Source organism: Chiloscyllium punctatum, chromosome 27 (genome assembly GCF_047496795.1).
Source record: "Chiloscyllium punctatum isolate Juve2018m chromosome 27, sChiPun1.3, whole genome shotgun sequence".
Classification (NCBI taxonomy): Eukaryota; Metazoa; Chordata; class Chondrichthyes; order Orectolobiformes; family Hemiscylliidae; genus Chiloscyllium; species Chiloscyllium punctatum.
The window spans coordinates 16,570,854-16,595,361 of NC_092765.1; the positions used below are offsets into that span (position 1 = coordinate 16,570,854).

At 40.7% G+C, this 24,508-nt stretch overlaps 1 long non-coding RNA gene across 4 annotated transcripts in view; it reads left to right on the forward strand.

The window, feature by feature from the left end:
• The first annotated feature begins 266 nt into the window (after window positions 1–266).
• LOC140453479 (uncharacterized) overlaps window positions 267–24,508 on the forward strand; it is a 31,925-nt gene continuing 7,683 nt past the window's right edge. For 3 of the 4 annotated variants that reach the window (XR_011952399.1, XR_011952400.1, XR_011952398.1), the window contains exons 1-8: window positions 267–443; window positions 6,440–6,460; window positions 6,551–6,577; window positions 6,941–6,985; window positions 10,683–10,775; window positions 11,396–14,649; window positions 21,063–21,267; window positions 23,555–24,013. This is a non-coding gene — a long non-coding RNA (uncharacterized lncRNA). The remainder of the gene's footprint in view (window positions 444–6,439; window positions 6,461–6,550; window positions 6,578–6,940; window positions 6,986–10,682; window positions 10,776–11,395; window positions 14,650–21,062; window positions 21,268–23,554; window positions 24,014–24,508) is intronic. The other variant, XR_011952401.1, reaches the window with a different exon arrangement.

The following is a 24,508-nucleotide window of genomic DNA, read 5'->3' on the forward strand; positions in this document are numbered from 1 at the left end:
CACGTTGACCAAACCTTACTATACTTAAGTTGACTGCTGAAGCGAAGGATTGGCCAATAAACAGCACCTCTACATTTGGATGGCGCCTTTTACCATCGCAAAATGTGCACCTGGCAGTGTAATCACTGCTGCAAATTCGGGAAGCGCGCCAGCCAACTTTCATATCGCAAGGTCCCAAAGCAGCAATAAGGGATCACCGACTGTGGGGTTTGCGAGATCCATTGGCCTTTGCACAGTGCGTTCCCCTCCCCTCGAGGGGGACAAACCCCACGTGATCATTGTGACCAATGGAGGCCGAGGATGGGCAGCTGGTTAGAACCGGTTCCCAGGCCGCGGGCAGTCGGAGCGAGAAGCAGAGCTGAGCGTGTCTGTCGGTTCTGATCCCGGTCCGAGAATCCGCGCCTTCAGCTCACTCCCGCCCGTCCAACATGCCTCGCAGAGCGGTGAGTTCGTCCGTCATTGTCCCATCAACATCGGGCAGGCCCCGACGCAGAAAATATACGCTTTCGACCTCATTTCGAGATTTAAATTCAGCCGCTTAGGCCGGAGTTCAGGCCCGATCGCGGGAGGTGGGCGATGTGGGAGGCGACTGATTTTTAGCCGTTTATTTCTGTCGTTCATCGGGTCGAAGCGAAATGGCGGGAGAGCGGGAGCGCGCTTGGTGTCGGTTCAGTTGGAATCGCGTGCGCAGGCCCCGCCCCCTCCCGGTTGCTGGCCTTTGACGGCCGCGCCCCGCTCGACCCCGATGGATCTACTTATTTAAAAAATGATCAGAGTTGACCCTCAGTAACTCCTCACAGCTCAGTAAATAATTTCAGGTTGAGTTGCCCTACGTTCTGTGCTAAATGACTCAAGGGAGGGAACACATAGAAATAACTCCACTGAGGCCAGTATCCCTTCATCAAGTCACCTTTTTATTTACCCAAGGGAAGTCATTGACACTGACCCCCTCCTCTTCCCGCGCGACCCCGGTGGGCCTCCCCCTCCTCTTCCCGCGCGACCCCGGTGGGCCCCTCCCCCTCCTCTTCCCGCGCGACCCCGGTGGGCCCCTCCCCCGCGCATACATGCCTCTGCAGCCCCCTTCATACCGAACCGCGCCCCTCCCACTCCGTTTTCGCGGGCTTCAGTGTTGCCCTATCAGCCCGCGGGGCCACGCCTCCCTCGGTCCGATTCTGCTCGCCCGCCGTACAGATATATTTTCGTGGCGTGGTACCCATTCGGGTCACGGTAAATTAGAGTCAATTGTACAGCACGGAAATAGATCTTTCGGTTCAATTCGTCCATGCCGATCAGATATCCCCAAGTTTAGTCAAGTCCCATTTGGTTCGTATGACTCTAAACCCTTCTTATTCATATACTCATCCGCACGTCTTGTTGTATCAGCCTCTTCTATCTCCTCGTTCCATACATTCACTACCCTTTGTGGAAAACTTGTGCCTTAGGTTCCCCCTAGTCTTGGACTCTCCCAACAGCACAAACCCTCCAACCCTGGCAACATTTTCTTTGTTAATATTTTCTGAGCCTTTTCAAGTTTTGCAACATCCTTCCTATAATGGAGACAAGACTTGCATGCAGTATTTCAAAATTGGCCTTGTTACGTATAATTTGTTTATATGATTGCTGGTAACTTTGACCCTTGTCTCCCAAGGGCGTCTGACCATTTAAGTGTGTTTGTGCCAATAACGCTCATCTAGTGAATTGGCAAAGAAGGGGTTAAAACTGCTGTTGAATTTTAAAATTTGCATAAGTAATGTGATAGGATTGAGGAAACTGTTCTGTCCATGCCTATCGAGTTCTTCACTTTTGGGAACAGTCTTCTGTCATAGCGATTGGCAGTGGTTGTGAACAGGTGTTTCAGAAAAAGTCAAACAAGATCTTATTTAGAGTTACTTTCCAAATGTTGGTTTACATTTGTTTAAATGCATTCCAGTCCCAGAAGATCTGCCACTGTTCTGGTTTTTGATTTAAACTATCTTGATGCTTCTAATCTTGAAGAGTAGAGAGACTAGCTCCTGTCTCCCTTGGTATGTGAGGGAAAATGAGTATAAGGGGAGTGCACCAGTGCTTATAACTTGCCAGAATCTCACCACCTGTTTCCATAGAAAAACAAGTACAGCCACTTGAAATTTGAACTTAATATGATTTTGTAATGAGATCATAAATTCTGGGAGTGGATGTTTTTTGCAGTTTGACTTGCATTGAATGCAGACACCATTTGTTGCAAATGCATCACTAACTGCTTTCAGAAAGTGAAACTCCTTTTTAGGTTGCAAGATGTAACAGGAAATAAGTAACTAGTTTGAACCAGCTCCTTGTATTCAATCTCTTTCCCTCCCTTGAACAAGAATATTTTCAGGTAGGAGTGGGTTCATCTGGCTGATCTGTTTAATTTGGATACTTCTCCCTGTTACTGTGGATAATATTCAGAAATAACTCATGTCCATCACTGCTTGACCATTGTTTCTGGTTACCATAGGGAACGCTGGAATGGGAAAAGGCAATTCAGCCCATTAACCCTGCTGTACCACTAAATTACATCATGGCTGATGATCTACCTCAACATCAATTTCCTGCACTGCCTCCCCCTTGATGTCATTAGTCTCCCAAAGTCTCTTGATTTCTTTTTTGAACATGCTCAATGATTCCAATTCCCTAGCCCTTTTGGGGTAGCGAATTCCCAAGATTTACTATCTTCTGAGTGAAATATTCCTCTTCATCTCAGTCTTAAACGGGCAACCCTTATTCTGAGACATCTCATTAGTTATAGAACCACTAACTTTGGGAAATTGCTGTCTGTCTACTGTCACACTCTTTTTTTAAAAAAGTTATAAAATTCAATGGGCACAGATAATATTTTAAACTCTAGAAAGTACAGATCCAGTTTCCTTAATCGCTGCGCATGAGACAATCCTGCCATCCAGGGATTAGCCTGATGAACCTATATTGTATTCTGTAAAGCAAGTATATCCTTCCTTGGATAAGGAGACTAGATTGTACACGCTACTCCAGGTGCAGTCTCCCATTGGGTTTATACGGTTGCAGATAACCTTGTACTTCTGTGCTCAAATCCCCTTGTGATGGAGGCTGATGTAAATTTTTTGATTGTTGCCCTGCAATCTTGTCATGAATAATGACACCCAGGCCCCCAAGGACTTTAATACTTCACAACCTCTCGCCATTTCCAAAATATTTCCCCCCTCTTTTTATTTTCATTAAAGCAAATAATTTCACACTTCCCTTTTTATTCCATCTGCCATGTTCTTGTCCAAACATTTTAACCCCTCAAAGTCTTCAAAACCTCCTTGCTACTTTCTCATCTTGCATACCCATCTAATTTTGTCATCAGCAAATTTGAAAATATTACAGTTGGTCCCCACATCTAATTCATTTATTGTGAACAGCTGTGGCTCTCTGAATCTTGTGGCATCCCACTAGTAACAGCCTGCAATCCTAAGAATGACCCATTTATTCCTACTTTCCCTTTGCTGTTTGTTAATTAATTATCAGTCAAGTCTAATCACTTGTTCTCTTGTCTTGTTCACAAACTTTGAGTGGAATTGTGACATTATTATAAGCCTTCTGAAATTCCAAATACACTGTATTGACTGATTCTATTCTATCTATGCTACAAGTGAAATTTTTTTTTAAAACTCCCAACAGTTGTCAAACATTATTTTCCTTCCATAATCCGTGACTGCTGCCCAATTTCACCCTTATTTCGTATGTATCCGGATATCCGATCCTTTTAAAGTAGATTCTAACAATTTCTCTACTGAATTCTGTTTTCACAATCTGACATGGTGCAATTTGAACCCATGTTCCCAGAGCATCAGCTTAGGTTTTGGATTACTATCTAGTGACATTACCACTACACTGCTCCACATCAACATAGGAATTGATGTTGAAACCAAAGCTAATGCTACACACACTCTAAGTTTCCAATCATATTTTTAATGAGAAAGCTATATTTCATAAGTCAGATTTATAAACCATTAAAATCAAGTGATTCTCCCATCTGTTCATCTCAAACTCTTGTCAAATAACTTAAAATTTTGTCTGTTCTATACAATCTTGCATAAATCATCTACCGAGGATCTAACCCATCATATCCTTGTTTACATACCTTGTTTATGGTGTTATTATCAAGAGACCTTTAGATCTGCATGAATATCTACAACGCCCAGCACCCCCTCCATCTTCTCTCCTAACTGTTCTGCAGTCCGATTTGCTTGACTGACATCGAGCTTTGTCTTGGTCTCCGTGTTTCCTTGATTGAGGTGTAATTGAGCTACAACTCACCACGACTCTCCATTGACTGCAGTATTTTGTCCTCTGGAAATAACTAGTAATTTTGAATAATCTTTGATATAATGAATATTAGTGAGCTACAGCAAAATCCTCCATTGATAATGGGAACATGACGATCAGTAAAAATACAATGAGATGTCAGCTGGATGCAATTGGTAATGCATTTGCCTTAAACCAATGATGTACATTCAAATCCCTCTTTGGGGTTGGCCACAAGGTTGCTCCTGACATGCTCAGTCAGTATGGATAAAATATTTCACTGTCAGAGCTGCTGTTTTTATTTGAAGGGGTGAGATCTTAAATGTTTCATGTGGATGGAAAAAAATCCCATGCTATGATCCAAGAAAAACAGTACTCCCAGTGGCCTGGTCAGTATTTAGAAGTCAACAACTGAAAAACTAGTTATCTGATCATTCTTGCATTGCTATTTACATTGTATTGTGTTAGACTTCTGTTATACACCTACAATAGTGTCTCTACCTAGATATTTTTTAAAAAGTACTTCTTTGAGTTTGAACCTCCTGAGGGTGAAACATGCTATATAGCTTAGGTTTGGGTGTAAATGAAATTTTGGTAATACATCACCTATTCAGAGTAGCAGCTTCTAATTCTGAAATCTGATATTTTCAATATTTTGTCTCTGGTTAATAATTTGAATAAATCTTATGTTTTTATAAAGGACAATTTGAATCTGTATGCCTAGATATTCACAGTGAAATGAATTGGCTTTTTTTTTGTTGTCATCCAATTAAAATTAAGGAAAATATTTGACTTGAGCTCTTCATCATCATACACAAGATTTTTTAAATTTAAAATAATCAGGAGTCCCAGCCTGTTGTTAGTGGTACACTTGCAATCTAGTTAATGGTGGTGAGAAGAGAGTAATATAGTGGACCTACCACCTAAAAGTGTAGTGCTAATTTAACTCTGAAACTGTCTGAATTTTGGCAGTTCAAGATACTTGAATTTAACACTGTCTCTACATAGAATTCTTTCTATTTACCATTTTTATTCATAGTTTGTACGTCAATTCTTTACTGCACTTTAAAAGCAGATGGCATGCTGCATTAGCAGTTGGAGATAAATGCTGTGATTATGTGATCTAGTTAGTAATTGTCACAATAGTGGTCTGTTTAAAATAATTTTACATGCTTACTGCAGAGATGCTCTTTAAAGACAAATTCTTTATTTTAAATGTAACCATTGATCCAAATGGGTATACAGTATTAGATATTGCATTTTGTAGTAGGTATGAAGGATATAATATGTGGGTGGGAAAAAGTAAAGTCCATTTCTATTTTGTTACCACTCTTGATATGTAGTCAAATGCTCTGAAGCACATTTCTGTTCTTTTTGGTGCAGTCCTGAGATATGTATGTAATGGCTCTCTGCAGATTAGTTCTTGAAATCTGATAAATTATTGTTTACAAGCTGAGGAAGCATGGGGCAAAACTGGGTACATCCAACCTAAATAGTTGAGGGTTTCTGTGTGACATGTTGTTCAAGTTTGTTAAAACTTCATCACTGTAAGAGTGGTCCACGGATCAAAAAGGTGTTAATGCCTCTGTCCATTGTCAAATTTTTTGGTCCCAACAGAGTATTATTTAAATATTATTTTAAAAGCCTGTGTATATTCTTGGTGTTCAAACGTGATTACTTAAAGTCAGTTTTTCAATAGAAGGTGAACTTCTTTTTGATGAACTGTTGAAATATTGTGATTTGAAATTTGTCTTCATTTCCTACTTTTTCATGTTCGCTCCTAAAATGAGTCATGGGCAGCAGATGACTCTAATCGTGTGCTCACTGAAACAATATGTGGACCCTCCTAGATATTTTCCTAATTAACCTGTTTAGATATGTTATTACACACCCCTAGAGCAAGTGGGACTTGAACCTAGGCTTCCTGGCTTAGAGATGAGGATATTACCAGTGCACCACAAGAGTCCTTACATATGCAGACCTTTAATATAGACTGAAACGCACTGATGCATTTTGAGGGGAATTGGATTTTCAGTAGTCAGTTTGCATGGTCATTAGGTGTGTGGGTTATCTAGTCTTTTTTTTAAAGTATTGCTGTAGGAGTGAATGACTTTTAAAATTTGTAGTAAAACACCTGTCTTTATTGTCCTAGGCTGCGTCTGTACGACCTGAAGTAAGTACCTTTCTTATATAAAAACATTTTTATGTTTATTCAATAAAAGTTGATTTGCCTATTTCTGACCTGTCCATTTTTGTTTTGCAGGAACTAAGGAGATCATCTCGAACCAAGGTAGATATTAGAGAACTTGGAGAGTCGAGTTAGCTGAATTTTTGCTTTTTCACATGGACAGTCACAGGCTTGCATAAGTCCCTCCAAAGTATTGGTTGCATGTCTGGTGTGTTTTAAGCTCATTGGCAGGGTTGAGTGAAGTAGGCTATTTTGTCCTCTCCAGGATAGATTGAAGAAAGTCAGTCAATAAAATGAATGACAATTAAAAATAGTCTGGCAGACATTGAATTGTCCAGCATACTAATTAATTTGTAGAAATGATTATTGAAGCAAGTTGGTCTCCAAGTGACATGTACCTTTGTTTTAATCAAGTTTTTATTGAACGTAGTTACTTAGTCTCTTTCTCGTTCTGATTCTCAACAGCGTACTGTCCAAGCAGCACCTCCAACCAAGAAGCCACCAGCTAAGGTAAACTTTTTGCCACAGTCTGGAAACCTCAACAAATGCTTAATTTGACTTAAATTTCTGCTGTAGTTAACTTTTTAGCTTGATTACCAGAATTTGATCAGAATGGTCTTCAAATTAATCCTGTATTGCTGTTAGTTGATCTTTGTGGGATTCTGTAGTTATCTTCACTCATGGAAGGGAGGGTTTTGTATCCTGATTGATCGATTGATTCATTGGATTCTACATGAGATTTGGTGAAGGCAGTATTCAATTTTTGCTGGCAAAGCTATATTTTTTAATAGCCCCTTTCCTATTGCTCTGTAGAGTTAGTGCACCCAGGGACAAGATTGCTCTGTTTACAGGAAGGTATACATCAATCATGTGCTTTGTGTATCACTGCAATCTGTGTAGCCTTGAAAGGTGAGGATCTAAGATATTAAGAATTTGGCTCCATTCTTTATCCTCTGGTGGAGAACAGGCCATCTAGTGTAAGGCGCTTCCCTGAGAAATTGCTGAGTAGTTCCAAGAGTGATACTTTGTCCCTGTCAACCAAAACTACTTTGGGTGAGAGAAGTATTAAACGTGTTGTCTGACAGGGTGGTGGAGGTAGGTACTCTTGCAAAATGGAAGAAGCATCTGGATGCGCACTTAAAATACCAGCGCATAGTAAGCTATGGGCTAGGTTCAGGTAAATGGGATTATTGTACTTGGTGTTTTTTGATTTGCATAGACATGGTGGGCCAAAGGGTCTGTTCCCATGCTCTTAACTATGACGATCACTTTCCTTTTTATACCAAATATGATTCCAACAACTGAAGAGCTTATCCTTTATCTTCTCACCTTCTGTTTAATTAGGACCCTATGTTATCCTGTTGCTTTAATGTCAACATCAACCTCTCATAACATTCAATTTGTCAGCCATGTCTGAAGCAAGGCTGTCATGAGGTCGAGAGCTAAAATGGTTCAAGTTGAATGTCAGTGAATATGTTCTCGGCAATTATGTGCTTGCACTAATGAAATTTTCCCATATTGGCCTCAAGATTTGATCTGTTGTAGTAAATGAGCTATAGCTGTGCAGTAACCTAGCTGCATGGAATATTCTGACTTGTTAAACTAGTGGGTTTAGCAGATGTTAAGAGTTATTTGATTGGGTAGATTTAATCGATTTGAAAGATTGGTGGATTAGTTCATAAACTCTTCATACAAAGGTTTTTTGAGCATCTTATGGTAGTGTTCTGATCTCTGGGTGACAAGGTCTAGGTTGAAGTCCCACTTCAAGATGTGATGGCCATGGCAGAGTGTCAGAAAATGTTCAGCTAAGTATTTTTGCTTTCTGTCTATCCTTTATTATTGACATGTATCAGTGTTAGTATTCCCTTAGATAATCTATACCTCTTCATTACTGTAGCCAACAAATGCTAGAATCCAGTCATCACAGTACAATTTAATGGAGACTAGGCACAGGCAGGGACTAGGCCCTTTGAGTCTATTCAGCACCCAAAGATAGGAAAACAAGTAGTGAGGATAGTATAAACAAACAAAAATTTAAGATGCTTGGGGATCTGAAACAAAAGCAGAAATCGCTGATGAAACTCAGCAGGTCTGGCAAATCATCTGCATCTACATCATCTGAAGAGTCACTGGACCCAAAACATCAACCCTGCATTCTTCCCAAAGGTGTTGCCAGACCTGTTGGGTTTGGCCTGTAATATTTGGTTTTGTTGTAGTCAGGATGAGAGTTTAGAGGGATCTAGATTGGTTGTGAATGGGCAGAAACTTGGCAGATGGAATATAATGTGGGAAAATATGCACTTTGGCAGGAAGAGTCAAGGCACTGAATATTATTTAAATGGGGGAAAATGTGCAGTAAGTTACACAGTAGGATTTGGATGTCCTCATTCTTGAATCGCCTAATGAACTATTGGCCTTTATTTCAAAGGGAATGGAGAGTTTTGCTGAAAACTATATAAAACACTAGTTAGACCACACCTGAAATAGGGAACAGTTTTATCTGACGCAGTCCAGTGACCATTCACGTTGATTCCAGGTATGGAAGAAGTAGTTGAATATGTTGGGCTTGTGCTTATTGGCATTTAGATGAATGAGAACCTTACTTCAGTAAGGTTATCGGGGGCTTGACAGTGTTGGGTCACACACCCCTCAAAACATTTGAAGAAAGTTGTCACAGCCTAACTAAGTTGTTTGGAGCAAGTGTAAAAATTGATATTCCAGGAGTGATGCAGCTGGCCCATCCATTTAGTTTCAAACAAAACATAATTTATTTGCAAGATTACTGAATGAAACACAAACAAGAGAACAGAATATAGAATAACTTAATCTATCCGAAAACCCAACGATCCCAACTTAATGATGCTATTCCAAATTTCTGCAACAATCCCCAAAAACACCCCTTCACAAGAAAAGTAAAATCAAACACAGGGTTTTACAGGAGAGGAGATTCAGCATGGAACTTCTTCCATGTAACTGTTTCTTTGATCAGCCCAACTGCTGAAACCAAAACAAATCGAGCCAGAGCAAGGTTGCTCTGGGAGAACTGTGCACAGTCCTTCCATTGTGTGTTTTTTTTAAATTAAAAGCTTCAAGTATATCAACCCAGTCAGTTTTACCATGACCTCTTGATGTATATGCTCCCTTTTTATCTAAATGAAGCTTAGAATTGCATAATCTTCGGAGGCTTGTGCATAGGCATCCCAGTCCTCTCTCCTTTTACAGCCCCTTCAAAATTGGTTTAGTTTACATTATCCCTCATTATTCTCAATGTTTCAACGTGACAAATGAAATTCAGACTTCCTAGTTATTCGCTAAACTTTCAAATTTTGTTATCTGCAAAATTCTACTCTGAACCTCTGAGTCCAGTTCACAAATACATATCAAGAAGTTGTGGTCCTGGTAGTGGAACCTTTGGAGCACCACTGTATACATCACACTGATTCATAAAGCAGCTGTTTACCACAACTATTTTCTATTCCTTAGCCAATTTGTATTCAAGCTGAGTCTGTGGCTTTCTGGGAGAGTTGGTTCCAGATTTCCACTAACTTGCATGCATTATCTTTTAATGGCCTAACTCCAACTTTTTGAAGATTCTCTTTCCCATACCACGACCACCTGTGTTTGTTTTTTTTTCTCTTTTCTTTTTCTCTGTGTCTCTCTCCTCTTTGTTTTCCCCCCGCCTTTTTTTTAATAGTACTCTCCTTTAATTAATCTCCTTAATTAACCTGAACAGCTTCCTATATCTCAAATCCTTCAACCCTGGCAACATCCTGTAAATCTAGTTCAGGCTAGTTAAGACAAATAAGGACATTTTCTTTTCCTGAGGGTTGTCTTTTGAATTCCCATCCTCAAAAGGCACGGAGTGCAGAATCTTCAAGTATTTTTAAGGCGGAGATATAGTCTTGATTAGAGAGGGGATGAAAGATTATAGGATTACAGGAATGTAAAATTGAGTTTAAATTCAGATCAGCCATGATATTCATGACTAATACAGCAGGGTCGAAGAACTGAATGGTCCACTGTTGTTCCCTGTTCATGTTAATTGCTTTGAACTTAACCATCTGCCCTAGTCAAATTCTAACCTGTATCCCCAGAGGATCAGCTTGGGTCTCAGGATTTTTAGTGGCTTAACATGGAAAGCATGGCCTGGAGGTAAAATGTTAAATGCCACTTTGGTTCTGAATGGTTTGTTTTTTCTCTCTTCTAGAAAGCCAAGAAACAAAAGGTCACCAAAGGGAAGGCGAGTGATTCGAGCCAGGAGGCTAATGCTGCAGCAGCTCAAAATGGGGAAAATAAAGAGGTAAAAGCTTGCAGTCCCCTGTCATCTATCATTCGAACTGCATACAGGATTCTGAAGTTGAATGGCTGAGACCTCCCTTTGATCTAAATTTACAGCCCTAAAAGGGCTACTTTTAGGATCTGTTTAACTTAAGTTGTATTAACTAATTTCCCTTAGGAAGTAGTTATCTGGTGGATATTTGCAAAATGGGCAGTGGTAGCCATCTCTAGTTTTTTTTTAAGCAATCTTTTGAGTTTTCTTTTAAAGCTTACTGAGTAGTGGGGCTGTACAGAGCAGAATGTTTCCTGAAATCTCCTCCGTCCAGATTCTATATTCTACCTCATTCCCTGAACTCTGAAATGCTAATTATGGTTGGGTGACTCATGCATGGAGTTTCTATGATGATGTCTGATAATGATAGGATTGAACTTTGGTAGTGGTGCCACTCACTGTCTGAACAAATTAGTAGGGTATCCAGCACCCATGCAGTTACAGGGTTTGAGAGAGCTGTGTCCAAAGACTCTGATGTCCTGCTGTGTCAGTCGTCACACTACACTGCACTCTCACTAGCTAAGTCATCTGGAAGAACTGAATTGTAGTTTAAAATTAATCAAAATGGTTTTCTCTTACTTTTTTTACAGGCATGAGAATTGAAAACTGCAGATGGGCGAAAGTCTTGTCCAAGTCTGGAGAGTTTGCCAACCTCCTGTCACTTGTACAGTTGAAAGGAATATTTTTATCAATTTTTATAAATGCAACATTTTTGTAGGTTGAGTGGGCAGATGTTGCGGATGCTTGCAGTGTGTTTTTATTTTCTGGAGACTTTGTATACTGACACGATGCACGTTGAAAGTGCTTGAGATTAAACTTTTTTTTTGCTTCCCCCTCTATCCCTAAATGTGACTGTTTCCTACTTGTGCTATCAGTTAAAATTGTATCTGTTAATGTCAGTAGCTTTAGTGGCAACTTTTGCTCTCCATGTGAAATCCGAACTCTTGGCAATTTCACAAATGAAAAATGAAACTTTTTAAAAATGCTGTTTTAAGGTGAAATATTCTTTTGGAATATGTTTTGACAGATGTTTCTGACATTGGTCCTATTTTGCTGAGTATCATGGAGTTTTAAATTTGCTACCTAAATAAAGTTGAATACTGTTACGCTTGGGAATGGGGTTGTCTACTTCTCTGTTCACAAGTAAAGTCACTGGCTCTTAGTTCTGCTGCCATTAGCTATTCTTGTACTTCTGTTGAGAGTCCAAATTATGGTCAATGGGAGAGAAACCACAGCTTCACGTGCAAATATCTTTTGATTTTTAATCTTGAGTCCCTCTCGGCCAGAACTAAGTGGCCAGAACTTGGATCTTTTTTGGGGGGGGGGAGTGAGGTGAGGAATGGACAAACAGTTGGAGTAAAGAAAATGAGTAATTGAGGGAACAGGAAGTAGTCATCAATCCACAGAACAGAATGGAGAACATAGTGCAATTCCCATGTATTTAGACTCCTAGACATGTACAGTACTGAAAACACCTTTCAGTCCAATTCCAGTTATCCTAACCTAATCTAGACCTGTTTGCCTGCACTTGGCCCACATCTCTTTAAGCACTTCCTATTTACTGTATATATCTATCCAGATACCTTTTCAATGCCGTAATTGTGCCAGCATTCATACGTTAGATTAAATTACTTAGTGTGGAAACAGGCCCTTCGGCCCAACAAGTACCTGCTGAAGCGCAACCAACCCAGACCCATTCCCCTACATTTTATCCCTTTACCTAACACTACCGGCAATTTAGCATGGCCAATTGACCTAACCTGCACATTTTTGGACTGTGGGAGGAAACCCACACAGACACTGGGAGAATGTGCAAACTCCACAGTCGTTTGAGGTGCGCATTGAACCCAGGTCTCTGGCACTGTGAGGCAGCAGTGCTAACTACTACCACTGTGCCCCATGAACCAATATGTGTGGAAATGTTGCCCCTTAGGTCCCTTTTATATCTTTCCCCTCTCGTCCTGAACCTATGCCTTCTAGTTCTGGACTCCCCTACCCCGGGAAAAGACCTTGTCTGTTTATCCTATCCATGCCCCTCATGGTTTTATAAACCTCCAAAAAGTCATCCACCCCCTCCCCTCAGCCTCCAAATTTTAGGATTTTATTTCCATTCCTGTCTTCCTTTCTCCCTCCTGTTCAGTTGATTATGCCTATAAGTGAACAGTCAACCAGTTCGAAGCCTGGGCTAAAGATGGTTTTAGTTTTTATCACGGTTGGTAATCCAGCCAGTAGCTATTTTTGCGTTAAACTCAGTTGGCAGGACGGTCGGTTTGCAGTGCAGTGTAATCCCAGCAGTATGAGTTAAATTATCACACCTGAGTTTACCACGAAGCAGTCTCCTTCTCAACCTCTCCCTTTACATGAGGTGTGGTAGCCCTCGGCTTAGTTAATTCCACTAGGAGAAAGTGAGGGCTGGAGATCAGAGCTGAAAATGTGTTACTGGAGAAGTGCCGCAGGTCAAGGAGCAGGAGAATCGACGTTTCGGGCATGAGCCCTTCATTCCTGAAACGTCGATTCTCCTTAGTTAATTCCACTCCAATAGTGTCTTTAATTGAGGTCTATCAAATAGGACTTGCCTTTGTGTTAAAACGTACATTTAAAATAAATCTCGATGTGGCGAAAGGGTCGCATGGTGAGGGAGTGTCAAACATTCAGTTCAGAAAGATTTTGAATGATTTAGGCACTGACCTTCCCCGTAAAACAGCAGATGGCGCCAGATCATTATCGATTCAGCAGGGAGATGGATAAGAAATCAACCATTTGCCAGCAGTTCTGCCCGCAGACTGCCCAATTATTTCAGTTGGTGATGGCAGAGAGCTAACAAAACTTAAACAGGACAAGGGAAGGAAAAATACATGGGAATTGTACCAAGTTCCCCATTCCATCCAGCTGCCGATAAGTTTTTTTTTATTGGATATAGACGCCCACCCCTCAGTTGGACTGCTTATTGAGACATAATTTTGAATAAAATTGTGACTTCAGTATCTTGGAACTGAAATTCTTTAAGTGAATTTGACTCATTCCTGTTTGTTGCTGAAATGCTTGACGTAAACGAATTTACCAGTTTGATATGTTTAAAAAGTCTTTACAAGAGAGGGACAGAGTTTACTTGACGGCTGGCATTTGAGATTGGACTTAAGCTGCGTGACTGAGCTCTTGATCCAGCCAGTTCTAGGCACTGGGAATGATGCTGTCGTCCTGCTGTTTCACATCTAAATTCGCAGCTCCCGGCGTTGGAATCATTGCTGACGTTTGGACAGCAGGCAATCTGAAAGTTGTACTTCTTAAAAATCAGTGCAGCATTTGTTGCAGAGCTGGTCCCAGAACAATGAAAGGGGAATCTAAAAGTGGCAGAATTTAGGAGCAGAGTTTGTGAAATTTATAGGCTGTTTCCATCAAATGAAAACAGAAAATGCTGAAAGTATTCAGCAAGTCAGGACACATGTGACCTTTCGTCAGAGCTCACTTTCCAGGAGGTATGAATACAACTGGGTTCCCGGGCTGTCGCTATTCAGTGATCAGGAGTGAAGTGCACTCAGTCAATGGTTCTGTGACATGTGGATTATAGTCTCCTGGAACTGACGCACTGGGTAAATATACTCCTGAGTAATATTGAGTCTAATTGACCAAAAGCTCCTAAGGGTCAATTTGTGTCAAGACGCAGAATTGCACAACTGAATACTCGTCTGTCTGGGTAGCGATTGTCTCTCCCACTAACAGCAGAGACCCTGGTAATATGCAATAAGCAGGGAGCATCTGGAGCTGTACCTTTAATGGAATGCTTTGCCTCGCTGTGGTGCTGTTTTCCCCAGTCCGGTCGTTCGCTCATTGACCGCCTCATTTTGTAAGTTTCTGCGTTTTTTTTTGCTGTTCTGTGTAATTTTACAGATCATGTTAATGGGGAAAATTGGATTAGCTCTGAGAGGTCGCACTCTCAGAGAAATAAATCCCGGCTGAAAACAAAACAATTGTGAAAAAATGTTAAAGGAAACAAATTTAAGCAACTGTCATTCAGCCTTACATTGAGCAAATGAGGAGGCTATATATTAAAATTTGTAAGAGGCGGAATTTATATTTAAAGACAGTGGGAAGGTCTTGCACTTATTTATCGCCAAATCACATGCGAGGTTCCCCAAACTATTTCAGAACCAAAGGATAGTTGAACATAATGTTTCCTGTAGAACCGAAAAGTAGAGCATGAGAGACCTCGCTCCTACTCCATCAGTGACAATAAAACAGTAGGTTCTTGTTTCTGTCTTCAACAGCTTTTAGTTCCGTGTCAGAAAGTGGCCACGGAAAAGGCGGATCTTCTCCGATTGACAGTCGATGATTTAAAATGACATTAATTGCTTGGACAGTGAGGGGAGAATTCAAAGTGTAATCAACTTCTCAACACTGGAGGCGTAGTTTGTAAATTCCTGCTCGTTAAACAACAACCTGCTCAAAATAGCGTTTTGATTTCGAAAAACATTCCAGAATGTTTAATTAAAGTCATAATCGAACAAATTAGTGGCGAGATAAAAAAAAAGGACTTGGGAAGTGGATCAGGAAGATTGTCATAGATTTAAGGAGAGTTTTACATGAGAGAGTGTTTTGGGAAGGGAATTCTACAGCTTAAAGGGAAGGAAGTTAGGGAGTTACAAAATGCCAGAGCCAAAGAGACTGAGATTTCAGGAAAAGTTGCAAGATTTGAGAAGATTACAGAGACAGGGAGCATACGTAATTTGGAAGATATTTAAACATGAATGTTTTTTACACTTAAGGTGTGGATGGACCAGGAGCCAATAAAGATCACTGAACAAAAGGCATCTGGATGGATATATGAACAGGGAGGATTTAGAGGGATTTGGGCCAAATGCTGTTCAATGGGATTAGGTCAGGTTGGGATGTCTGGTTGGTGTGGACGAGTTAGACTAAAGGGTCTGTTCCCATGCTCTATGACTAGAAGACGGTGGTGGGTAACTGTGACCAGATTTTAGTTAGGGCATGACCAATGGAGTTTTGGATGAGTTTATGGACAATGAAAGATGTGAGGCCACCAGGACAACCAGGTATTGTCACATCTGGGAGTAATTATGGCACAGTTGAGAGTTTCAGCAGCAGGCAGGCTGGAGCTAGAGTTTAAGGTGGATGATGTCACAGAGGTAGAGGCAGGCAATCTGGGAAAGAGGATATGGGGTCAGATTGCAAACAACATTTTTTAGCTTCTGACAGTGAGCCTAGAAAGGACTATATGGTGGGGATGGAGTATGATGACCTCAATATTAACCTGGAGATGAAATCTTGATATTTGAGGGTAGCAAAATTCAAGCGTCAAAACTTTGTTTTTGTCCCTGTATTGTCAACTGCATAGTATAGAAACTATTTACTTTCTATTAACTCCTTGTCAAAACATCTGACAGCAGCTCAAGTAGAATGAATGGTTTGAGATGCAGTCATTTCTTAGTTTGGTGGACATAACTGTCATCTTGTACACAATGTCCGTCTCACAGGCGTCTGTTGAGTAATCTGTTTGGGGATGTTAGTTGAGAAAATATTGCTGTACCAGACACTGAGTGTAGTGAGCTCTTCTCACCCCCACCCTCACCCTGGTACCAATGGAATCTTTCACATCCCCTGGACGGCAGATTAGTGTTGACAAAGGACTTTAAACTCCAATACTTAGAATCACAAGACATTTACTGAGTTTAATTGGTCCATCTTCATTCATTCACCTAAAGAGATTCCAGCTCCAGATTCCAGGGTTGAGCTCCCATTTTGGAGTGTTTTTAAAATTCATTTTAAAGATAAAATGAAAGGTACTTTAGGAGTCAGGAACTGATGAGCAGTTAAAGCTATAAAAACAGTTTTGATTTTATAAAGAGAGAAATGGCATACAAAAACAAAGAGGCAGCTTTAAACCTATAAAAACATCATTGACCCTTTATCAGAGGGTTTCTCACTGCAGCTGCTGCTAAACCTACTGAGCTTTTACAGTGATTTCTGATTTACAGCGTCCACAGTTCTTTCAGCTTTTATTTTGCATTTATATAGCACCTTTCATAGAATGCCGAAGTCACTTATGGAGCAGCCAGTGTTTTCTTTTGGGAATGTACACTGAGGTGCTAGAAGGCTGTGACTGGGATGCATAAAGATCTTGGAAGATTGTGATTTGGGAATATCATTGAAATCCTGTAGGGTTGTTCAAAATTTAGCATTTTTTAAGTTGAATTTTGAAGTCTAACAAGTCAGTGGACAGTTTGAAAATAAAAATCTAGAGAGGTCTATGAAAAGGGCAAAGGGATAAATCTGATTGAATAGTTATTTTTAAAATGCTGGTACAAATGTGGTGAGCCAAATGGCTTATGTTTGTGGTGTTCTGTGATTTTAGATTATCGTCATCTTCCTTTCTAAATAGGACCCTGTAACTTGCCCTGGAGTTTGAGGAGCTGAATGGACGCTTCTTGTTCCAATGAGTGCAAGGGGTTGCTTCATTTATACAATTTTTCACGTGCTGTGTTCACACACAGCATGGAAGGTTATGAGATAGCCAGACACTGACACAATTCAGTGATAGTCTATTATGCCATGCAAAATATTAAAGTCCAAGTTCCACTCCAATTTGTGTTGTTGGGGACCTCAGCAACTGTGGGAGAATGAAATAGATTCTCACAGCCTGTGGTCACTCCAGTGTAAATGGTTGTCACAAGGAAAGTAGAACTGACCTATTGATGAACAACCTGCAAAACACAATGTCTGAACACCACACAGAGAATGGACTGCATAGGCTGAGCAACATTCAGAGTCTTGATCCCTATGAAGAGGCAGTTAGTTAGTTTGGAGGGGGCTGAGCTGCAGTCACCGAGACCTCAACAGGATTAACTGATCTCAAACTTGGGTTGGGAACAGAAAAAGGAGTTGAAGGAGAATTGAGGCAACATCTTGTTAATTTGGGAAGAGGGTGAGTTGCTGAAAATAAAACTGGCAACTCATCACTAAATGCAGTTCAGGACATTTGAGAATTTGGGTATTTGGTGCTTGAGGAGACTTTAACAGGTAATGTTATGGGTTTTTCTCTTTTTCTTTTTAGTTTTTGTATTTAGCAGAAAACTATAATTTCCTGTTTTGAAGCTGGGAGCTGCAGTTAGTTAATGTAGTTAGAACTGGTTTTTCTAGTCTGCACTGCTGACTCATCTCTGCAGCTTTTAGCTAGTATAAATACAGGTTTTCTTACTAAGCCCAATAATGATTGTAATCACTATCAATCGAGAAAACATAATGGGAATGTTGATAGGATTGAAGACAAGCAAAACCTTTGGATCTGGTGACTCTCATGCTACTGTTTTAAAAAAAAGTTAATGCATTGGTTGTAATCTTCCAAAATTCCCTGAATTTTGGATTGCTTCCAGAGGATTGGAAAATTGGAAATATAACACCTGCGTTCATGAAAGAGGGAGAAAGCAGGGAACCATGAGCTAGTTGATACAGTCCTGTCTTCAAAAATGCTAAGATCCATATTAATCCAGATCATATAATACAATTAGGTAATCAACATGGTTTTATGAAAGAGAAATCCTGTTTGAAAGGACTGGTTGCATTGCAGCCAGATTCATGGATGATGCAAAGTTAATTAGGAAAGCGGGTTGTGAAGAGGATACAAAGACTTTTCAAGAGGATACAGAGAGGTTAAGCAAGTGGACAAAAGTTTGGTCAATGGAGTATAATTTGGGAAATGTGAGATTGCTCTCTTTGGCAGTCAGAATAGAAAGGCAGAATAATATTTTAAATGGAGAAAAATGCAGAATACAGAGAAAGTTGTGAATGATAATGTAGGTATGAAGCAAGTAATTAAGAAGGCGAGTTGAATTTTGGTCTTCATTGCAAGGGTGATGGAGTATAAAATTCTGCAAGTCTTGTTATAATTGTACAAGGCATTGATGAAATCACAGAATACTATATGCAGTTATAATCACCTAACGTATCGAAGGATATACTTGTAATGGAGACAATTCAGAGAAGATTCGCTAGATTCTTGGGATGAAGAGGTTGTCTGATAAGGAAAGGGAATTTAGAAGAATGAGCAATAATCATATTGAAACATGAAATTCTGAGGGGGTTTGATAGGGTGGTTGCTGAGAGAATTCTCCATCATGGGAGAATCTAAAATGAGGAGCATAGATACAAACATGCAATTTGTCTTAAATAAGAAAAATTTACTGAAGTATTTCTTTTGAGATTCTTCAGTGCTTGGAATTCTCTCTCCAACATGCAATAGATGATGGTCATTATCTAACCAGGATTTGAGTATATTCAGATTTGGATTGATAAGGGAGTCAAGGGATATGGAAACTGTTCCTTTGTATGATGGTCTGTGTACTGAGATGGCTGGGGAGGCAGAACTTTCCGTGGTGTCAGGCACCTCTGAGAGACTGATAGAGTTGCTTTGGCAGAATTCATGGGCAATAATTGTGTGAATGATGATGAGAATCATTTTGTTCCCTTCCTCATTTTTATTTTGTATTTACCCAGGTCAGATTTGAAGTGGGCTTCTAGGACTCTGGGTAAAAGGGAAATCTGACTGTCACAAAGCAACTCCCCACCCACTGTGAACTCCATTTTATGTACAATCTTACAAATTGGTGCTGGAAGCACTTGGCTCATCAAATTTTCTATGCCATTCAATAAAGTCGTGAATTGATCTGTTTCCTCCATTATTTTTCTGCCCACCCTAATAAGTGTTCACTCCTTTGCTTTTCAATAATCCATCTGATTCTTCCCTAAAATTATACAAAACCTCCAGCTTTTGAGGATGTGATCCAAAGGCGCTAAATCCTTTGTAAAATGTCCTAAATGGGTGAACCTTATTTTTAAACCGTGACTCCAGTACTCGATCCTCCTTGAAGAGGGGACATCCTTTTTACATGCATACTATCACGATCCTTCCATATCTTTTATGTTTCAATTAAGTCACATTTTACTGTTCTGAAATCTACCAGATAAAAGCCTAGCTTCTCCAACTTTTCCTCAAAAGACAATCTGCCTCCCAGGTATTCATCTAATAAACCTTCTTTGGATAGTTTTGAATGTATTTACGTTCTTCCTTAAATAACTTACATATTACTGCAGATGTTGTCTCGCCAATGTTCTGCAAAACTGAAACATAACCTCTGTACTTTGTTCATTGCAAGAGAAATTGAATATAATAACTTTCTATCAACTTCCGTAATTATTTGCTGTATCTGCATACAAGCCTTTTATGATTAATGGACAAGGACACCTAGATCCTTCTGCATCTCTCACCATTTTAGTTTAAACGTTTTCTTATTCTGTCTGCCAAAATGGACAATTTCATGTTCCCATGGTATACTCCATTTGCCAGATCATCATTCACTCACTTAAAATCTATCAATATCCTTTCATAATCTCTTCACAACTTATTTTCCTACTCACATTTTATTTTAGTTTTCTTTATTTTGGATTGTGGACTGAAGTGGGAAAAGGATACTGCTTTGTGGGTAGCACGGTGGCACAATGGTTAGCACTGCTGCCTCACAGCACCAGGGACCCGGGTTCAATTCCCGCCTCAGGTGACTCTCTGTGTGGAGTTTGCACATTCTCCCCGTGTCTGCGTGTGTTTCCTCCCACAGTCCAAAGATGTGCAGGTCAGGTGAATTGGCCATGCTAATTTGCCCGTAGTATTAGGTAAGGGGTAGATGTAGGGGTATGGGTGGGTTGCGCTTCGACGGGGCGGTGTGGACTTGTTGGGCCGAAGGGCCTGTTTCCACACTGTAAGTAATCTAATCTTAAACCAAGGGCTGTGAAAGGAGATATTGCAGTTTTAAAGTTAGTTAATAGTTCACTGTGAGGTGTATTGACGCTGCTGTCTGCTAAAGCAGAGGGGAAGATGCTGAAGACTCATCAACACTGTGGCTGTATGTTTCGGGCAACTTTGCCCAGTATTAGCCTGTAGATTGAAAAACCAATGAGAACAGTTGGGCGGCTCAGGGATCATCAGTTGAAAAATGTGGTGCTGGAAAAACACAGCAGGCCGGCAGCATCCAAGGAGCAGGAGAATCGATGTTTCGGGCATCAGCCCTTATACCCGAAATGTCGATTCTCCTGCTCCTCAGATGCTGCCTGGCCTGCTGTGTTTTTCCAGCACCACATTTTTCAACTCTGGTCTCCAGCATCTGCAGTCCTCACTTTCTCCTCAGGGATCATCAGTATGACAAACCTCCAGACCTTTACAAAGACAACATCCTCTCTCTCCTTGAATAGAAGTAACAAAGAATTGGAGGATGGTTACCTATTCTCAATCTCCTCTTATACGAGCTGCTGCCTATAACTGGTCATCACTGCTGGAATGTGTCAGGATAATGTCCTAGGGCCAACGTCTTCATTCAGCTGCTTCATCAATTACCTGCCCAGAGGTACTGAAGCATTTACCAAGATCTGAACAACATCCAGTGTTGGACTAATAGCGGTGAGTAACATTTATTCCTCACAAATTCCAGGCAATGACCATCTCCAACAAGAGAGAAGCTAACCATTACCCCTTGACATTCAATGGCAGCCCATTTGATTGGCACCCCATCCATCACCTTCAATCATCACTCCCTTTGCCAATGACATACAATAGTAGCCATAAACACCATCAATAAATTGCTCTGGAGCAATTCACCAAGGGCTCCTCTAACAGTGCCTTCCAAACCTTTGACTGCTACCATCTAGTAGAAGATGCATATAAAAACCATCACCTGAAAGTTCCTCTCCAAGCTACACAATATCCTGACTTGAAACTATATTGCCATTCCTTCGATATCACTGGGTCAAAATCCTGAAACTCCCTTCCTAACAGCATTGAGTATGTTTCTGGACCCCAAGACTGCAGTGGTTTAAGAAGAAAGCTCACCAACATCTTCTCCAGGGAAATTAGGGTTGGGCAATAAACACAGGCTTGATAACTCCCACATCCTATTAATCAATTTTTTTTCAAAGTCTGCCACTGCATGTCTGACCCATCCATTGCGCTAATTTGCCAGTTTTTATCTGTTTTTATGCCTCCTTAATAGCCCATATTTAAATGTAAAATACTAGTCTTGAAGCTCCAGCTCTCTCCCTCAAACTGAACGTAAAGTTCAACCATGGTAGCACAGTGGTTAGCACTGCTGCCTCACAACGCCAGAGACCTGGGTTCAATTCCCACCTCAGGCAACTATCTGTGTGGAGTTTGCACACTCTCCCTGTGTCTGTGTGGGTTTCCTCCGGGTGCTCCGGTTTCCTCCCACAGTCCAAAAAGGTGAGGTGAATTGGCCATGCTAAATTGCCCATAGTGTTAGGTAGAGGGGTAAATGTAGTGGGGTGGGTTGCTCACCGAGGGTTGGTGTGGACTTGTTGGGCCGAAGGGCCTGTTTCCACACTGTAGGTAATCTAATCTAATACTGAGGGACACTTTCACTAATTAATGAAGTCTGTAGCACCACTGGTTGGCTCCAGAATGTACAATTATGAGAAAGTATCCCAAAATATTTTGTGAATTCTGTAACAAGGCTACTTTTTACCCTTTCCAGTCTTTATGAACACAAACATTGTGATGATTGTTGCTATATGCTTTAGAAAAGCTCTCATTATTGTTTCCTTTATGCTCCGGCTATGTGATTACTATTAAGGATCCAATACACCACTCCCACAAGTGACTGCTTGCCTTTGTGATTTCTCATCTCTACTCAAACCACCTTCATATCCGTGTTTCTGAACTAGATAATCCCTCTCTATTATGGTAATTTCATCATTAATTTAGAGAGTGACCTCTCCACCTTTTCCCAGCATTCCGTCCTTCCTAAATGTTGCTTTAAATGTATCTGTTTCACCATATCCTGAATTTCAATTGCTTTAATTTGACAATAGCTGGACCATCATTGGTGCAATCAACTATTTTGGTTACACAATGTCCAAACTGAAAGGAAGGAGGGGCCGGCACAAATGCTGACAGTTGGGTGAAGAGCTGAGATGATGGTGAATACAGATAATTAAAGAATGGAAAGTGTGACTAAGTACTGGTATACGGGGACTTGTGGGAGAGGTTTGAGATTTTTGAAATTCACTCATGGGATGTGAGTGTTGCTGGCTTGGCTAAAGTTTATTGCTCATCCCTAACTGCTCTGAGGGCAGTTAAGAGTCAACTATATTGCTGTGGGTCTGGAGTCACATATAGGCCAAGCCAAAGATGAATGGAAATTTCCTTCTCTAAAGGACATCAGTGAAGGGCATAAGTTTTTTTTATTGTCCATTAACAATTAGACTGATCTTTTAATTCCGGATTTTTATTGAATTCAAGTATCACCATCTATCATGGTGGGTGTATGTCCACAGGACGTGAGCCTGGCATTCTGATTATTAGTCCAATGACGTTATCACTACACCACCATTTCCTCAGAATTGAGACTAGTAAAGAGAAGGGATGAGTGCGGTGACTGTGGAGAGGGTAAATGCTAGTAACCTAAGGTTGGGGTGAGTGATGGTAACAGTGGAGAAAGGGACAAATGTTAGTATTGGTAACAAGGTTTGGAGACATGTGCTGGTATTCCAAGGAATGAGGCATTGGGTACAACAGCATTGGGTGATACCGGGCAAATAACAGTGAGGTGAGTGCAGTTAACTGAGAGCTGAAGGGGAAGGCCAAACAGATGGGCCATCACTAAAGTCCTGAGTTTTCTGGCAGGGGATATTAAGGTTGGGGACATTGCTGAAGCTGTGTTCTTTTTGTTCAGCCCAAGGCAGGTCCTGTCAAGTGCAGTGATCACAAAGAGAGTTGATGCGTCTGAGTCTGGGACTCGGTGAAGCGAATACATATCCTGAACATATAACGCTGATGCCCTTTGACAGACGGCTCAACAGCTCAATGACATCACTGAGTGCGAGAAGCGTGGTATAAAAAGCTCTTTACGGCCAGTCATCATAAGCATCCAGTCAGTTCGGAGTCTGCACTACACTTTATTCCACCAGGCAGTACCGGTCATCTTACTGGGATGTAACTGCACTGCCAATAGCGTGGAGTCTTCCTCTCCTGAGACTAGGAATATTTTGAATTGCACACTTCTCTTGTTGTAATCAAGTGCCATTCTTATGTTGCCTTGGATATGATACTTGGATATGATACTTGGATATGATACTTGGATATGATACTTCGGTTGAACAGATTAACTCCCAGTTATTTCCGGCTATTACAGGTTAGTAGAACTTCCTTTAATTAAATTGGGGAATATGCAGATAAAGATGCAAGATTACATGCAGTGGCATTCAAACAATTATGAGCAGTGGTCTTTGCACGGTAACATGCTGTGACGTTCAGATAATGACACATGGCGAAGCAACAAAAAGAACCGATGAGGGTAATACAGTGGATGTAATATATTCGGGACTCAAATGACCTTTGGGTGTCAGATAGCTCACTTAACTGGATGGCAGGTTTGTGTTGCAGAGTGACACCAATAAGCACGGGTTTAATTCCTGTCCCAGCTGAGGCTACCATGAACATCCCACCTTCTGAACCTTGCCCCTTAGCTGTAGTGTAGTGACACTTAGGTTAAACTCACCACCAGTCATCTCTGAACCTCTAATAAGACAGTTGTCCTCTAGGATTATGGAGGCTTTTACTTTTACATCGCTGACTCCTCAGTAAAGTCAGCGTAAGTAATGTGAGCGGACTATTAACAGAGTGGATA